The sequence below is a fragment of the Andrena cerasifolii genome, chromosome 11, assembly GCF_050908995.1.
Source record: "Andrena cerasifolii isolate SP2316 chromosome 11, iyAndCera1_principal, whole genome shotgun sequence".
Classification (NCBI taxonomy): domain Eukaryota; kingdom Metazoa; phylum Arthropoda; class Insecta; order Hymenoptera; family Andrenidae; genus Andrena; species Andrena cerasifolii.
This window is the reverse complement of record NC_135128.1, coordinates 3394317-3411013: the sequence shown is the minus strand read 5'-3', so window position 1 is coordinate 3411013 and position 16697 is coordinate 3394317. Positions and strand designations below refer to the sequence as shown.

The 16697-nt window shown below is 36.6% G+C and overlaps 1 long non-coding RNA gene across 1 annotated transcript in view; it reads left to right on the top strand.

Annotated features, from left to right (window-relative positions):
- The first annotated feature begins 1215 nt into the window (after positions 1-1215).
- The window catches only part of LOC143374604 (uncharacterized), a 115179-nt gene continuing 99697 nt past the window's right edge, over positions 1216-16697 (top strand). Inside the window, exons 1-2 of the long non-coding RNA XR_013086704.1 lie at positions 1216-1765; positions 9985-10115. This is a non-coding gene — a long non-coding RNA (uncharacterized LOC143374604). The remainder of the gene's footprint in view (positions 1766-9984; positions 10116-16697) is intronic.

Genomic DNA, 16697 nt, shown 5'->3' with positions numbered 1-16697 from the left:
TTTCACAGGAAATTACCTTACCGACATATTGAACATTGTCATTCCTGTCTATAGACGGTTATCCCGTTCAGAAATACGCCACCAGTCGGTTACACCGTTCATCGGGCCCTTTAACCGCCTTTTTTCCATCGTCATTGCCGCACCACCGTACGTGTCACGTGGGCGTCAATTCTTTCGCTCCTTTAGCGCGTTAGTTGGGGCAGGGTGTTTGACGTGGTGTAGGCTTTGCAACTGTGGAAGGTGCGTCTGAGGGATGAAGGAGCTAAGAGTAAGTTTCGTTTAGCATTTTTAACAGTATTCCGCGTCTGACGTTGATTGGGAAGCTGAGGTCGTGTCGAATTCTGGGTTGCCAACAGACAAAGTCACGTGTGTAATGATTCTATAAAACAGCTGTTGTGTGTGGTGGACATTTTTTAAGAGAGAAATGAATTCGCTGAGTTGGAGACAATTGTGCACTCTCTGCAGAAAATTAAACACAACTTGGAGATTAGGTGGGAATTTGAATTTATAATTTGTTGTTTAGGTGTATTCTGATAAAATTTGTTGGATAGTCGGAGATAGTCGTGGAAATGTGTTTTAAATATTGGTTTAAATATTGATGACGAAATTGGGTTGGGAAGAAGCAAGCTCGGGGAGGACGCGAAGTCTTGACGCTAACTGGAATTGGTTATGCGGAGGACGATAATTAGGTTCCACCCTCTGTTCTGTCGGTTCTCTATTCTTTGATCTCTCGTGCCTCCCCATTGACACAAATTCAGATTCACACTCGAATCGAAGAAAAGTGCTTTCGTAAGAGTTCGTTTGCCTGGAAGTAAATGTTAGCAATGCGATATTTGGACTACTGCTCCCTCGCGCGCTCAGGAGTCTTTGATTTCTCACAGTTTCGAATTTGTATTAATTCATATTCGTAGCAGATTCAAAGAAAAGCTCCTCTGAATATTCAACTCCATTTCGTTTATTTCTGACGAATTTTAAAAGGTCGATTCAGTTAGGCATATTTTAAAATTAGAAACGACCCAATGGTATTTGGAAGTTATTACTACCACCTCCTACCGTTTGCACTTTCAGTTCATAGAATGTATTTCATTTAAAACACTGTGCGCTGAGAATGTTGTCGATGTGTTCTTCACTGAATAGAAATTCAATAGAAATCCATTTACCCAAACGAAAGACACCTCAGTCAGAGGAACACCAAAAACCACCCCAACGCATAAAAGCATTTATTCGATTATTAAATTCCACTCGCCATCTCACTAATTCCTCCGCTGTATCAAGAAAGACTAACGAGCTCCGAGATGAATTTTCAAAAATCCGCAACGGAGACACTTCAAAAGCGACGCGTGCCGAAGCCGTTCACACTTCTCCCTCGACCTCCCTTCCGCGTCGATGTCGCCGTGGCAGAGAGAAGGCCTGTCCTTGTCACTTTGTTTCACTCGTTTCGCCCTGATAAACGCGCATCGCGCCGAGGAAATTAATTCTGCTTCGTAGAAGGATACTAAGTGTCTACCTGTTGCACCGCGCTACCAGCCGAGACGAAGCGATCTCGATCGTTTTTCGGGAATTGAGACAGAGGGATAGAGAGGGGCGTGCAGAGAGAGAGAAGGAGAGATGACGGGGGAGAAAGCACTCGGCGAATGAAAATTTTTACGCGTCCACGGTCCACGCGTAGGAAGAAGCCTGCTGGTATGTCGCCGGCTTCGCAACTTGTTGCTGGCCACACCGAGGCCCCTCGACTCCTCGATTTCCGGCGGCCCATCTTGCCCAGGTACGCACTCACAAGGAGAGTATTTTAGGTGTCCGCCTCCGATCATTTTGATTTTTGGATATGTTATACAGGACCGAAAAATAAGATATACGTGTTTTTTTATTTTTCCGCGTTTTCATATTTGGGAGGTGGAAACTGCGTTCAAAGTTAGGGTTGAAAAATCAGTTTTGTGGAATATCTCGAGAACTATTAGAGATAGGGGAATAGTGTCTATGGACGAATTGTGTGTCTTTGAATGTGAAATATGACTGACTCACCAGATTTTCAAAAATCCACAAAAATGATTTTTCAACCCTAACTTTGAACGCAGGTTTCACCCCCCAAATATGAAAACGGGGGATAATAAAAAACACGTATTTCTTAGTTTTCGGTCCTCTATAACATATCCGAAAATCAAAATGATCGGAGGCGGACACCTAAAATACTCTAATTGTCAGTTTCGAAGTGAGGAGGAACACTTTTAAACATGACGCAAAATTCCGAGCCCTTGGCACATACGTATCTTTGAAATTTTCTGCGTTTTCAACTAGCCGATAATAATATAGAGTCTTTATATAGAGTTACCACGCAAAAGTATCCGCTCACTGCGTAAGTAGGGTAAACCAATCAGTGAATGACCGAATTGTTGAATCTATGGACCTTTGAGATGAATACTTGAATATATTTATGTATAACAAGGAAACAACTGTTGAAATTGCATTTAAATTTATTTTTCTTGAAATTCCATTTAAATTTATTTTTCTTGAAATTCCATTTAAATTTATTTTTCTTGAAATTTCTATAAAATAATTACGTATTCTTATCGTAATTAAAAAAAAAAATTATAGAATGCAAAACGTGTAGAAGCCCAGTAAATCAGTGATAAGCAACCCGCGACCCGCGGGCCGCATTTGGCCCGCCAGCCGCTGAACTGCGCACAGTGGGGAAATTTTGCGATTTTATGGCTAAAACTACAGAAATGAAAATTTTGAATTTTACAATCTAATACAAATGTCAATTGAAGAACTATATCCATTTTCCTGGTCAAAGCTTCAACACTTATTTTTCATATATAAAATTCGGCACATTTACGTTCTAATATATGAGAAACTAAACTATCCGAAAAACAGCGCTTACAAAAATTACGAACGATAAAGATTTTTTTATTATTTACATTTATACAGTTTTTTCTTTGTCAGAGCATGCCTCTGCTACAGTGCAGCAGGGCATAGCAGAAGGGTTATCGCTTCTGACGACAAACAAACATACATAATACAAACAATCAAACTATTAAAATACAACGAATAAAATATTTGTAATGTATAACTTGTGAACCAGTCTCGGTCACAGCTATGTCGTATGTTAGACAAGACACACTGGATCGTGTTTAAAAAAATGCATATAATTACAAGATTGGCAACTATTAGCAATTAATTGCATTTATAGAATCAAAATAGTCCAACGTAAAATAGGAATGAAAATCATTGCAGGATATTATGGGGTTGATAACTATTTTATGTATTGAAAATTGATTCTTACATGAAAAGGTTATTTCTAAAACACTACTTTAAAAATTGTATAAATTACGTATTAAAAATCGAAACATAATTATTTTGAGGACAAAAAGATATCTTACGCACCACCAGGAATTCAATCCATGCCTTGAAATTATTTTCAGATCTTTGGATAACACAATATAAGTGTTTGAAGCAACTTGAAAATCCGGATTAATTCTTTGCGATCGGTCTAACCTCACGTGGACATAAACATTTGCGAGTCTATACGAGCTTTGTATTAAAACATTTAACAGTAAAATTGGTGGCATTTGATACTCATTTTTGACAAAATGGCGGCCGCTAACGCAAAACCACCCCTTTGTAATGTCTAAATTGTTCGTTTTTCGTTAATTAAAAATAGAGTTTTTGTTAAAATAAAAAATCCTTCGTTCATCTTGTAGTCTATGGTATATAAAAGAAGTCTGCAAAAGTTTAGGCCAATCGATATAGCGGTTTCCGAAATATCTTTCTCACTGATATCAAAACAGCTTCCACGAGAATGTTTGTTATTCGTTCATTTTGTATTTTTTTTCTAAAAATGTACAGCAGATATTCCACCAAAATTTCCCGAAAATAGCGTTCTTTTTCGAAAGCTGACTAGGCACAACCCCTTTCTGAAAACTTTTTTCTATCTTTTACAGTTCGCGAGTTATAAGACAAAATAAAAAAAAAAACAGATTTTCAAGGGTCAATTTTACCCCCTTAGAGTGAATTTGGGCAGCAAAAAAATTGCATAGTAACGCATACCTATAAATCCTCTACATACCCCCTGACTTGCATAATTTTTTGAATTTCCGGGTTGGTGATCTTCCCCTGTTAGTTAAGTAATGTTAGATTCAGAATTACCCATTATAATTTGCATCAGTACAAACTTTAATTACTATATTTTTAATTAGGGACAGCGGTTCAATTACGTAACAGTAATTTTGGCAATTTCTTACACCCTCCCTCCCCAAGTATAAGAATTTAAAACCTAAAAATTTCTTACATTGCATTTTTCAATTTTTAAAACTCTCTTAAATGTTTATGCATATACTTCATTTAACTCGGTCTGGTGTGTGCAATGAAACATCGTTCTTAAGTTACCCATATTGAAGATTGGGTTAAAAAAAGGATAAGTAAGGCGCTATCTAACTTCCTCTCCCTCCCTTTGCAAGAAAACGTAAGAAATTCGCGACCCTCTCCCTATCTAAAAAGCCTTACGTAATTTAAGGACGATTCCACGATACTATGTACCAAAGAAATTTTGCTAGAAGAATGGATCCAGATAAACTTGAATTTTACAGAAAATTAGTCGAATCTATGCATGCTAGATTAAAGCTTAGAATAAAATCGCAGGAATATAAGAAGAATATTAACTTATTGTAATTACGTTTGTATAAATTATATATCGAATTTGGGCGAATATTCTTTTGCACGATCTTTGCTACTTCCACGGATAATAATCCACGCTAATAATAAATTCGACATTACTCGTCGAATATATCGAATTTCCAATGTATATTCAATAACCATGAATATAATTACCAAGAATATCGTAAATCCTCTTGGTGCTTTCGACTTTCTGCTCCATAGTCTGGCCTCTAGTACATCCTCCCGTCTTCGTATTAATTCCTTTTTAATTATAACCACCGAGACGTCTTATCTTGCGGCCGTAGTTCATCAATATTCCTTTGACGTCTACGTAAAAATTGACTCGGGCATCGTTTCAATCTCTTCGAGGTTGTTTCTTCTGTGGGCTTCGACTCCTTTTGTCGAGAACGCTTGTTTTCGTTTCGTCCTTCGTAATTCTCGAGAATTCTCGGTATATCCACTGGCCTGGCGGTTCCGCGGAGGAATTTATTCCTTCGATCATCGATTACAACTTGACAATCTCAGATTTAAATGAGAATTCAGATAACGAATTGAAAAAGCAGATTTTGGATGATGTTTGTCAGAACAAAAATCTGTTTCAATTCAGACAGAATCTGCATCGATTTTTCCTGTGTTTCTCCTTCTTATGACAAAAATTTATTGAAGAATCTGTCTCGAAGTGTTCCATTCGTGAAATGTTTAGTGCATTTTGGTGGTGCGCTCATTCTTTTATTTCAATAATGCAACTTTCAAGGTATTCTGAAAATTATATTGCTATGTTTTATAAAACGTAATCAAGGGATATAAATAATTGTCAGCAGAAAATCAGTGTGTCAATGAAACAGATAGGAACACATAGGTGATCAGGAAAAAATTTAAACTTAACATTTTTACTCACGCATACAATTTAAATCCAGAATCAAAAGTTTAGTAAATAATCGGAATATTTTAATAGAACATTCACAGTCAGCGCAGCTTTGTAATAAGTATATAACTAACACTTTGTCAGCTGGTGCTCTCACAGATATTACTTTCTAAACAATTAGGGTGGCAACTGAAATGTAATCGAAATATTAATTTCATAATACAAATACTGTGGCTCACAGCCATAATCATACACTCTTTAAAATTGCATAACTTTTTTAAAATTAATCAAAACGACTTGAGTTTCTTTTAGAAGCTAGGATTAGTTTGCTAACTGACGTGATTCGTCGTTTTGAAAAAAATGCACTTGGTCGGAATAGCCAAAAAAAAAAAATAATAGAAAAGGTCGTTTTTTCAAATTTTATTTATAAGCCTGTAATGAAAATTCACAAAACCCGTTTGTAGATTGAAGGAAGTTGTATACGTGTCTAAAATTTCATGAAAATCGGTTAACGTTGCTCTGAGCTATAATCGCTTAAAGATCGCAGAATAAGGTCGAGAATCGCTGATTTTGGGAATTTCCGCGATTCTCGACCTTATTCTGCGATCTTTAAGCGTTTATAGCTAAGAGCAACGATAACCGATTTTCATGAAATTTTAGACACGTATACAACTTGTATCTACAAATGGGTTTTTTGAATTTTCAATACAGGCTCATAAAAAAAGTCGAAAAACGACCTTTTCTATTTTTTGTTTGCTATTCCAACCAAGTGCATTTTTTTCAAAACGACGAATCACGTCACTTAGAAAACTAATTCTTCTAGCTTCTAAAAAAAATTCAAGTCGTTTGGATTAATTTTAAAAAAGTTATGCGATTTTAAAGTGTGTACAATTATGACTGTGAGGCACTGCATATATGTATATTAACATAAATAAATCTCTTTCTTCTGCATGTGTATAAAGTCTGGACCAGACAAAAATGGAATTTACCCTCTTCACAAAATTTGAAGTAGCACGTCTTACACTTCGACCACATTACCATACATGGCATAAACTAACTGTGTAAAATTTTAGCCAAATCACTAACCCCAATCTATTGCACCTCATTCTTACAAAGGAACTCCAGTAACCTGAAAATTTCAATTTTTAGAAAACCTTGCAGGTCCGCTTATCTGATTCGGCGCGAACCGCCGTATTTACCACCCCACTGCGATGTTAATAGGAGCCGCACCACCTTGGAGATAGGCTTATTTTGTAAAAAAAACTTCAAGGAATATGATAGTATTTTTTCGGATTTTTATAATCGCGACCTCGAGCCTGAATTTGCAAAATAAAAATTTGTTTATAATTTTCAATGTTGCAAAATTAATTTTTCGATCTGGAAAAATTTATTCAGAAAGGACGATCCTTCCACACCAAAATACCGCAAGAATCAACTAAATCCGACAAATAGTTTCCGAGATAAAAATTCATAAGTACAAACCATTTTCACGAAAAAAGGCAAAAATCGCAAAAATCAAGGCCCTGTATTTTTTAAACAGACTCGAAATCGACAAAATGATGACTTAAACCCTCCCTAATTCCACGAGGACTACAACATATTCAAGTTTAAAACAATAGAAAATAGAAAAGCACACATTAACCCTTAACTGACATTGTCACCCCGGAGAATCACAAAGTAGCAGAACAAAACTGTCTGATATTTGAATCGAGTGTCGAAAAACTCTGGATTTTCGGGTTACCGAAGTTCCCTTGTTAGTGCAATCACCGGTACCTCTGCAAGTCACTGCACTCCCTATTTCTCCTCGATCAGACCCGCAATGTTCCAGGCACAAGCTTTTCAATTACAGAATAAAATATCTCGCGTATCAATCGTTGCCGTAACAAACAGTCGCAGCCAGGTTTCGTTTCCGTGCCTCGGCGCCGTCCCTATTTAATCAGTATCGAAAACGGGAATAAATCCGAGGGGATTTCGCGGCGCAGTAGTTCTCAGGTGCATATCCACGATGGCGCGGTTTATCCACGCTCCCGGCGCCACTGGAGGAGGGCTTTACTCATTTATTTTGCGAAAGGAGGGCGCGACAGAATGACGGTGAAAAAATTCGAAATATCCGTCTCTCTGAGTTATGTGCGGAGAGAGCAGAGGGTCTCACCTGTTGCGCGTTAATTCGACGGCAGGGAAAGAGGCGCGAGACAGAAGAGAGAGAGAGAGAGAGAGAGAGAGAGAGAGAGAGAGAGAGAGAGAGAGAGACGTGGGGGTTGGATGGGCGGGGTGGAAAAAAAGAGATCGCGCTTCTTTCGTGCAACATTTAAACAATTCTCTTCGACGCGGCCATACACGACCTGTTGCGCCGTTAATTTAATGAAAAATTCAGCCGAGTGCCAGCCCCGTCCGTTGCGCCCGTGGAATTTCATGGCAGACGCGCGAACGACGTCTTCAGGAATGTCTTTCAGACGGACTTTATTCTTCTTCGAGTCGAGGCCCCCGAAGCACGTTGAATGCCGGACGGTGGGCCTGCTCCACAGGGCGGGGATTAAAGCTGACGTTGGGTTGCCGGCCTGTTACGCGTCGCCTTCGTCGGCGGTAGATGTGGGAAGTTCTCTACAGCGTGTTCGAAAAGTTGTGAAAGAAATTCGCTCGGCGAATACCGCGCTGGTGGAACGCGGCAGCGAGGAATCCGCTTGGCGCCTCAGCCGTCGCGGTTATCGTTGACTCGCGCTACTTGTGGGAGTCTGTGGTAATTGGTGGGTCTGATACGGAGAGGTGCAGACTGTGCTGGAGGTATGGCGAAGTTGTGGAATCAGGTGGAGAGGGTTTGAGTGTTGGGATAAGCGATTTAGATGAAACAGGGGGAATGGCGACTTTGGGTCTTTCGGTGGTAGGGTAAACTGCACTGGTCGTTGGCACTCCTGATTAATGAGCCAAATATTAAGAAGTACAGGTTTAGAAAGTACTTTTTTTTACAATTTCTTGTTTTTCTTTCACTACAACACTGCAAAGCCCAGTAGTTGAACTACACATTTCGCATCTGGCTACGCCACAAAGTGGGACAGAGGGTTGAGTTTCAGGCGTTTTCTTAAAATTTTGATAAGGAGTAGGTGAGTATATTTTGTCGCTTCATAACTAAGTAATAGATTGGAATACAGATTTACTAAGTGCCGTGGGTATTTAATAGTGAATGAAATAGTCTGTTTAAACACTTTAAACTTCGTTTTTAACTACATATGTTTTTCTATACCACCTCAAATTTTAGGGTGCCAATGATTGTACTTTTATGCCTATTTTTGTTTTTCATTGAATATTTTTTAAATAAAAGACTTAATAGGTACTCGAGATGTTTTATTTCACTGAGAAATCCATAATCATTGATAATAACTGAAGATTAAGACCATGTAAAAATTTCACAAAAAAATATAGACATTCTAATTCGGATTTTCGTTTGGGGTGCCAATCATTGTACAGTTTACCCTATGGTGTAATTTGAGTTCATTCAGTTTCTACTAATCGCATTATAAGATCCGGGGAGCCGTTATATGGTATGATGCAAATAATTCAGGGGCTTTTTGCCTTAATTCTGATAACTAGCCATTTATAGAACATTCCTTACAAGATATTACTTTGCTTTAATAAAGTTTTAAACGACTGGTAAAGCAAAGTAATATGTAGTACGCAATGTTTTGGGGAAAGTAATAGTCTTGAGATCAAGGTTCTGTTTGGGAATTTTTTGTGAGGAAACTATACATGCAATCTTCTTAAAACTTTCAGGATATATTATTGTGGATTTCAAGAAGTGGACAAATATTTTTTTATGTAAAAATAACGCGGTAATTCCAAATGGCTCAAGTGTTTCGGAGCGGTCAAGTTGTTGAACTGCGTGCAGTCTAGGGTCCATTGTAGTGGCCTGAAATCAAAAGACCAATTAGTTTTGCGTTTTTAATAAAATTACGCTTTGAATGAACCTCAATCCGGAATAATATTATTAAATTTAATACGTTTTTTGTACAATTAACGTGAAATCTTTTAGTGAAATACACAACTATTTATTCAACTCACCAGTCTCGTATTTTTCATTTGTGAATGCGGATTGAAGGCCGTCCATAGCGCAATTCAACAATTTCTGCACCGAGGTCGCTTCGAAACACTTGCGTCATTTAGAATTACCGCGTTACTTTTATATAAAAAAATGTTTGTTCACTTCTTGAAATCCATAATAACATAGCCTGAAAGCTTTGAAAAGATTGCGTGCATAGTTTCCTTACAAAAAATTCCGGAAAAGAACTTTGATTTCTCTGAAGTCTGAAAGGTTCTCGGCTTAATGTAATTGTGTCCAAAGCTATGCTGAGTGTGCCACTGTTAACGCCTAGGGTGCTACCATGTTTAACTGCTATTGCTGCTTCAAAATACACAGTACGCAGTGTATAATAATTAATTATTTACTATATTAAGTAAGTCACTTCTGTTCATAGATCCTGAAAGGAGAGGAATCTTCTCTGGGACTTCGGCTTCTCGACTTGCTGATTGATCAATATCTTCATCCAATTATCAAAGTACACACTTTTCCTATAGTGAAAGCTCGGCGACTGAAAGGGCAGCTGTGGTGAGTCAAATATATTTTTTAATCTGTTTATTTATTATGTGCAAAGTACAATGGTTTGCTTTGCTCCCTTTTGAAGTAAAAAAGTGGGAGAAATTTTCTGCAGGGCTTATGAAATAATAATAAGCTGTTTCTACAACACTAATACAGTGTAGCATCTGCAATATAAAAATTGTAAAATGGGTATTCTTTAGTCATTTATATCTCCTCAAAATTTACTTAAATATAAAATTATAAAATGGCCCAGACAAAGTCACTGAAAGGGACATTGGATTTTTTGCAACTACGAAAATTTATAACCTTAATTACAATTAGATTATTCTTCTAATATATTCAAATCCTGTTATTCTGAAATCACTGTAGCCTAAAATAATTTTCATTTACTCATATATATAGCAAAATATTGATAAAAATACCTGTAAACAAACGTAAGAACTAGAAAAGGGAAGAAAATCAGAAAAGTTTCCGCCTTAAGGGGGTATAGGACTATTGAAATCTTGAAAAATCGATTTTTTATTATTATTAATTCTGAAAGTCCCATGCTTTGTGAACATTTACAACAATGTTTCGTGAAGAAATTCGAATAATTACGGAAATTATAGCGCTGAACGTAATTGAGTGCACTTTGGACTACACTTTGAAGCCGTTTATCTCGAAACTACATTTCCAAAACACGGTGTACATCATAACTCTTGAACGAATGAATATTTTCACTTAAAATTCTAACTGAAGCTGTAGAATTCCTCTCTCTATCGTGTGGATTATCCGCATCAACGTTGGATGTTTGTAAAACATTTTATAACTGATTAAAGACGATTTTTCCCCCATAAAAATGTGGGGAAAAATTGATTCGCGTGTAACTTTTACAATTTTTGTTTAAATTCGCCCAGTAAAATTTCACACAATAACTATTAGTATAGAAATTACTCACCCCAAAGCATTTTGCTTTTAGATGATTAATTCACCTGGGACTAGCAATAACTAGAAATAACTTGAATAATTGTCAACATTCTGACAATTCTTTTATTTCACATTACTTGCAAAAGCGTAGATAAAAAACTGTGAAAAAATGCCGGTATGGTGATTATTTGGTACCTAAGCAATCCAACCGGCAAGAAACCGTCGATTTCAGTCGTTTAACAGTCCTATACCTCCTTAAATTTGTAACTGTAAGTAAGTAGTATTTACTTCGAGTCAAATGGATTTAAGAGAACCAGCAGAATTAAATCGCTCGGAATCCTTGCAACACAAAATACTAACTTCTGTTTAATAATGTCACCATCAATCAGTACAATTAAAAACAATCCGCTAACAAAAATATTTCGTCCCATTCTCCGTGGACACATTGAATTCCGGGGAAAAAAACTGAAGCTAGTGCCACAGAATTCTAAAACACAAGGTTGCAAATCCATTATTGCCACTATTAATGCAATAAATTCAAAGTTAATAAATGAACAAAGACAAAATAGAATGCACTCTCGAAATATATTCCTGCATTTCATCGACAGTTCTCGCGAATTTTTATAAAAATACTGTAAACTGGGGGAACATTATATCCTTAATATAAAAATGAACATTTTTACATTTGCTTTGAGTATCCTATTATTTATAACATCGCATCGTTTGTGATTGTACTGAAAACGCATCAAATTGTTATCCTTTTCCTTCTTTAATAAAAAGCATTAACAGCTAAAGTTTTACCCATCTGAAGTTACATTAACACTTAACCCTGGAAATACGAATGGCGGGTATGGCACACGGGTTTCACGAAAAAAATGAATATAAAATGAATTACAGAATTAAAATTTCTCAAATTAATTAAAATTGATTAATAAAGAAATACATAAAAAAAATAATTATGTAAATTTGGTACATAAAATAGGTGTATCTCCTGTATATACATATACATACTAGAAACGCAGTCAGATTTATTCTACATACATATATTTAATATTTAATTCTAATATCATACATAGCATATGCACACGCACACATACATTCACGAATGCACGCACAAGAAAGAGAGAAAAAGATTAATGCAATTTAAACATATTTATTCAGTTTAGCAACACCAATTCGGATCGCAGCGCCAAGTATTTTGAATAAAATATTTATTCGCATTAAAATATTTATTTGTATAAAAATATATCTGCTTAATATTATGTAATACATTTTTATTTAGTATAAATAGCCATTATTATAATTGGCGCAATTTTTGTATATCATTAATTAATTTTCTAAAGCTATTAATTTACGACAATGTTTTTAAATGGGATTCTTTTTGATGGGTTAATTAAAATGTCCGCGATATGAGTAATGGAATGAACACAATGTATGAACACAGCATTTTAGTTGTGTATATGTAGTTGTGTCATCATAAGCACAGTTGGAAACCACCTTTATGTACTTGCAGCCCATTTTGATTTCACATCTTTTTTTTATTTTGTAATTATTATTATCTTCTATTTTCTGTGATTTATTTGATTTCGTGTACTTGGCGTAATTTCTTTACTTTTTTTTAAGTTTTTTTATGGGGATGATTTTTACAAATAATGTTACTGCAATTTACTATAAAAACATACTATATTTTGCCATTGCCAACACAAATATAACATCGTGATAGACTTTTTCTGAGTTGGGTAAAAACTGTTGGATTACTATAATTATTAAAAGGCAAAAAAGAAATGATTCAACATTCAGGGGAACCTGAACATAGTAAAAGATAATGATACGTCTGTAGAGCGTCTTTTTCTTTCAATATCTAGCAACGGTGATAAAACGGTCCGTTGTTAGAGAACAGCTCACTTCTGTTCGGTATACCGTCATAGAAAGACATTCATTCCTAGTCGTTAAATAAAACTAAAATATAAAACTAAAAGGCTCATTTACTAAATAACCAATTTCCAATAAAAACGACCCTGTATTCGTTGCAAGAGGGTTGAATTTGTTTCGTTTTATGTTCAAAGCCCTCTCTTTTACATTTCTCCATTATTTTATTTTATTCTTTTTAACTAACATTCTCACATTTGCTTTAAGTGTCCTATTATAACATCGCATCGTTTGTGATTGCACTACAGGTGTGAAACTGCATAAAGATTTTGTCCTTTTCCTTGCCAATGTCCCTCCAGTTTAGGGTAGGTTCTAAAAATCTGTACGTTTCGTATTTCATAGCGCTACCTCTACCGAAACGCGTCCAACCGCGAGATTCATAGATACAATTTTCGCTAACAATTCAGACACCTGACAGACCACGACGGACCGATGAAACTGTCCCTCTCCACCGAATGGAGAAAAGAACAAACCTGCATGAACCCCGTTACGGTAGGCTCGAATCAATTTGAAGTCGGCTCGATTTTATCCCTCGCCAGCTCGATAGGCGGTGCAGCGAAGCCACCGCAGGAATTTCATTTAACGAGCAATTTTTCCGTCGACCTCGCCCAGCCGGGGGAATAAAGTTTTGGGGAAGAAAAGGCTTTCGAGAGGCATCCGTGTCGGCATCGATTTCCTGCGTGTCGTTCTCCATTGCGTTCGTGATCGATCTTATTATCAGTAGGTATCGTTCGATTCCATCAATGGGATTTAAGGAACCGAAGCTCGTTTCGCTTTTTAAAAGCGGCTTAATTCCTGGCCTAACGATGCCGAGGATGTGGACGCTGCGCGTCGAGGTGGAAAGATGTTTCTCATTGGCTTTCGTGATAGTGGAGGTAGAAGAAATGAATTTCACGCCATAGGTGTTTACGATGGAAATGACAGTGACATTTTGTTTATACGCTTTGAAGAGTACAGGATAGGGGAGACCGGGGAAAATTATAACAAAAAAGTTTTCACAGTGTTTTCCTCCATCAGGAAATAATTTACGTGATTTACTAGTTACATGGGGAAGGTTGCCTATTTTCGACCACTTTTTTATTTTTCTCTCCTACACGGGTATAGCACATTGCAGGAAGCAAACAGAAACGGGAAAATGATCTACATTTCATGTAGATTTTATCATGTATTTAGTGTATTAATTAAATAATTGATTAAAATAATATATCAATAAAACTAAACTAATGACTTCGGTCCGTTTCAGGCAACCGATTTCGTAAGTTGGACCAGCGGTTTCCCATGTTGGACCGCTCCTAAAAACCAATGCATTTATATATACAATTTAAAAAGCACTGGTCAGGGTATTGAATGAAAATAGAAACAAGTATCTTACGGTGAACGTAGTGCAATAGTACGCTGTTTTGGTGGGTTTCGCATTTGCGCAACGTGTATGAACCCAGGTGCGACATTGAAGACATCGTATCATGTCTTCTTCACTGTTTTTGCTACATAGGAAGCAATACCAGCTTTTATCTCTAACATTAATCTTTTTGTCTGTGGAGTGGGGTAATCGTTGCGTTAACACCCTACTACACTCATTTAAACCACAGTCACCGTTTTCGTAAGCTATAATGGCCTTTTGTAGTTCGTCTTCATTCCATTCCCCGTGCTTTCGCCTTGTCGTCATTTTAAATCTCTAAAAAAGGAAAAAAAAATAACTTAAAAAAAACTTCTTAGTATGCTTTTAACTATTCGCTACCATAACGTAGATGGTATCCTAGAATGGACCGGTCCAATTTAAGCAAATAGTGGTGGTCCAATATTAGGCAAATTGCACGTTATATCAAGAAGATATGTTTTTATTGTTTTACTTATACGAATATGGGAAAGTAAGGACGTGAATTTGTAGCTAAGGCAGCACACTTTAGACTAGTATCATTTAAAATTATGGCACTTACAAGATGTAGAAAGAAATCCACTTGAAGTAGCACGAAAAATAATGATGGCGTACCACGTATTTCTCTATTTCGACGACGCTCAGCGACAAACAAATGAATAACCGTCTCGCTGCTCTCGCATGTTTCATCTCGACTTCCTAAATCAGTGTAGCCGAAAGAACCACTGCAAGTATATTTGTTTATCGAGATACACGAATGGTCCAATTAAGGAGCCGGTCCGATATAGGCTACTCTCCTATGTGGTGAACTAATTGCGCGGAAGTACGTGAAAAAATCTTGGATATTTTTCTAATATTCCGACGCTTTTATTATGAGCTTTAATCTATCATGCACAGATTCAACTAATATTCTGCGAAATTCGAGCTATCTTCTTCCATTCTTCTAGCCAAATTTCATTGAGCATTTCTTTGGTAGATGCTACTAAATAAAAATATATAAATCAAGGTTTATTCCAATGCAAATTATAGTCGATAATTCTGAATTTAACATTACTTAACTAACGGGGAAAGATCCCCAACCCGGAAATTCAGAAAATTATGCAACTCAGGGGGTATGTAGAGGATTTATAGGTATGTGTTACTATGCAATTTTTTTTGCTGCCCAAATTCACTCTAAGGGGGTAAAATTGGCCCTTGAAAATCTGTTGTTTTTTTCGATTTGATTTTATAACTCGCGAACTGTAAAAGGTAGAAAAAAGTTTTCAGAAAAAAGTTACTTCTTTTAATTAGGACTATCATTTGGTAACTTGCAGTACTTGCAGTTCGCGAGTTGCAACACAAAATCAGAAAATAGCTGGAATTTTAGGGGTGAATTTCACCCCCTTAGAGTGAACTAGGGCGGCAAAAAATTGCGTAATACATATCTATATACCCTCTACATATCCCCAGTTTCATAATTTTATGAAGTCCCGGGTTGGAGATCTTCCCCTGTGTTTCTTGTGTGACAGAATGGGAAAGGTGCAAAGTACACGATCACCTTGCAAGGAAATTCTATCGAACAAAATCTTCTCTAACGCCTGCCATATCAGATAATGATATTGCTAATGACACGGTCCATTAACCCCTACATCGTAAAAGCTGCAGAAACAGCAAAATATGAGGTACCGTAAACTGGGGTGACTTTGCCCGCGGGGGTGACTTTGCCCACTTTTTTTACTCTGACTGAAAAATTAAAATATGATTGAATTCGCTATTGTTTTTTTTCGTTTGACCTTGGAGAAATTATTGCTATCGATTACAAAATAACATATGTTCTAATTACTTCACTATAAAATAAAATAAAGTTTTTCCGAAAAGTGGGCGATGGCACCCCAGTTTTCGGTACCTATGTCTTTCCCTTCAATGCTGTCATTATCAAAACTTACAACAACCTCTTACAAATAATACCTTTACCCAAAATTTGTATTTCCATCGTACTCGTAATATTTATTATTATTACTATTATTGTTAATGGGAATGGAATACCCATAGTAATCCCCCATTTTCAATCACACAACAGGTTTTTTTATTGCACTGTACTCTACCTACTGTATCCCATATTTTCTGGAGTACGTGAATTCTCGAAGTAGGGGAGACCGGGACTAGTTGATACAGAGGCAGGTTGATACAGACGAATTATCTCGACATCGTATATATGTAGCTCCATTTGAGCGAGATGTGAGAAGTTTGTTGTTCAATTCTTTACTACGATTCAGTGTACGTCTGTGTACCTTGACGTTAACAATCGTTTTTTAACCGTTTTCGTTTATATGGAGAAACAGTAAATAGTTTTGATACATCCAAATTGATCGTTCAAGTAACATTTTTTCATTCAGTTTGTA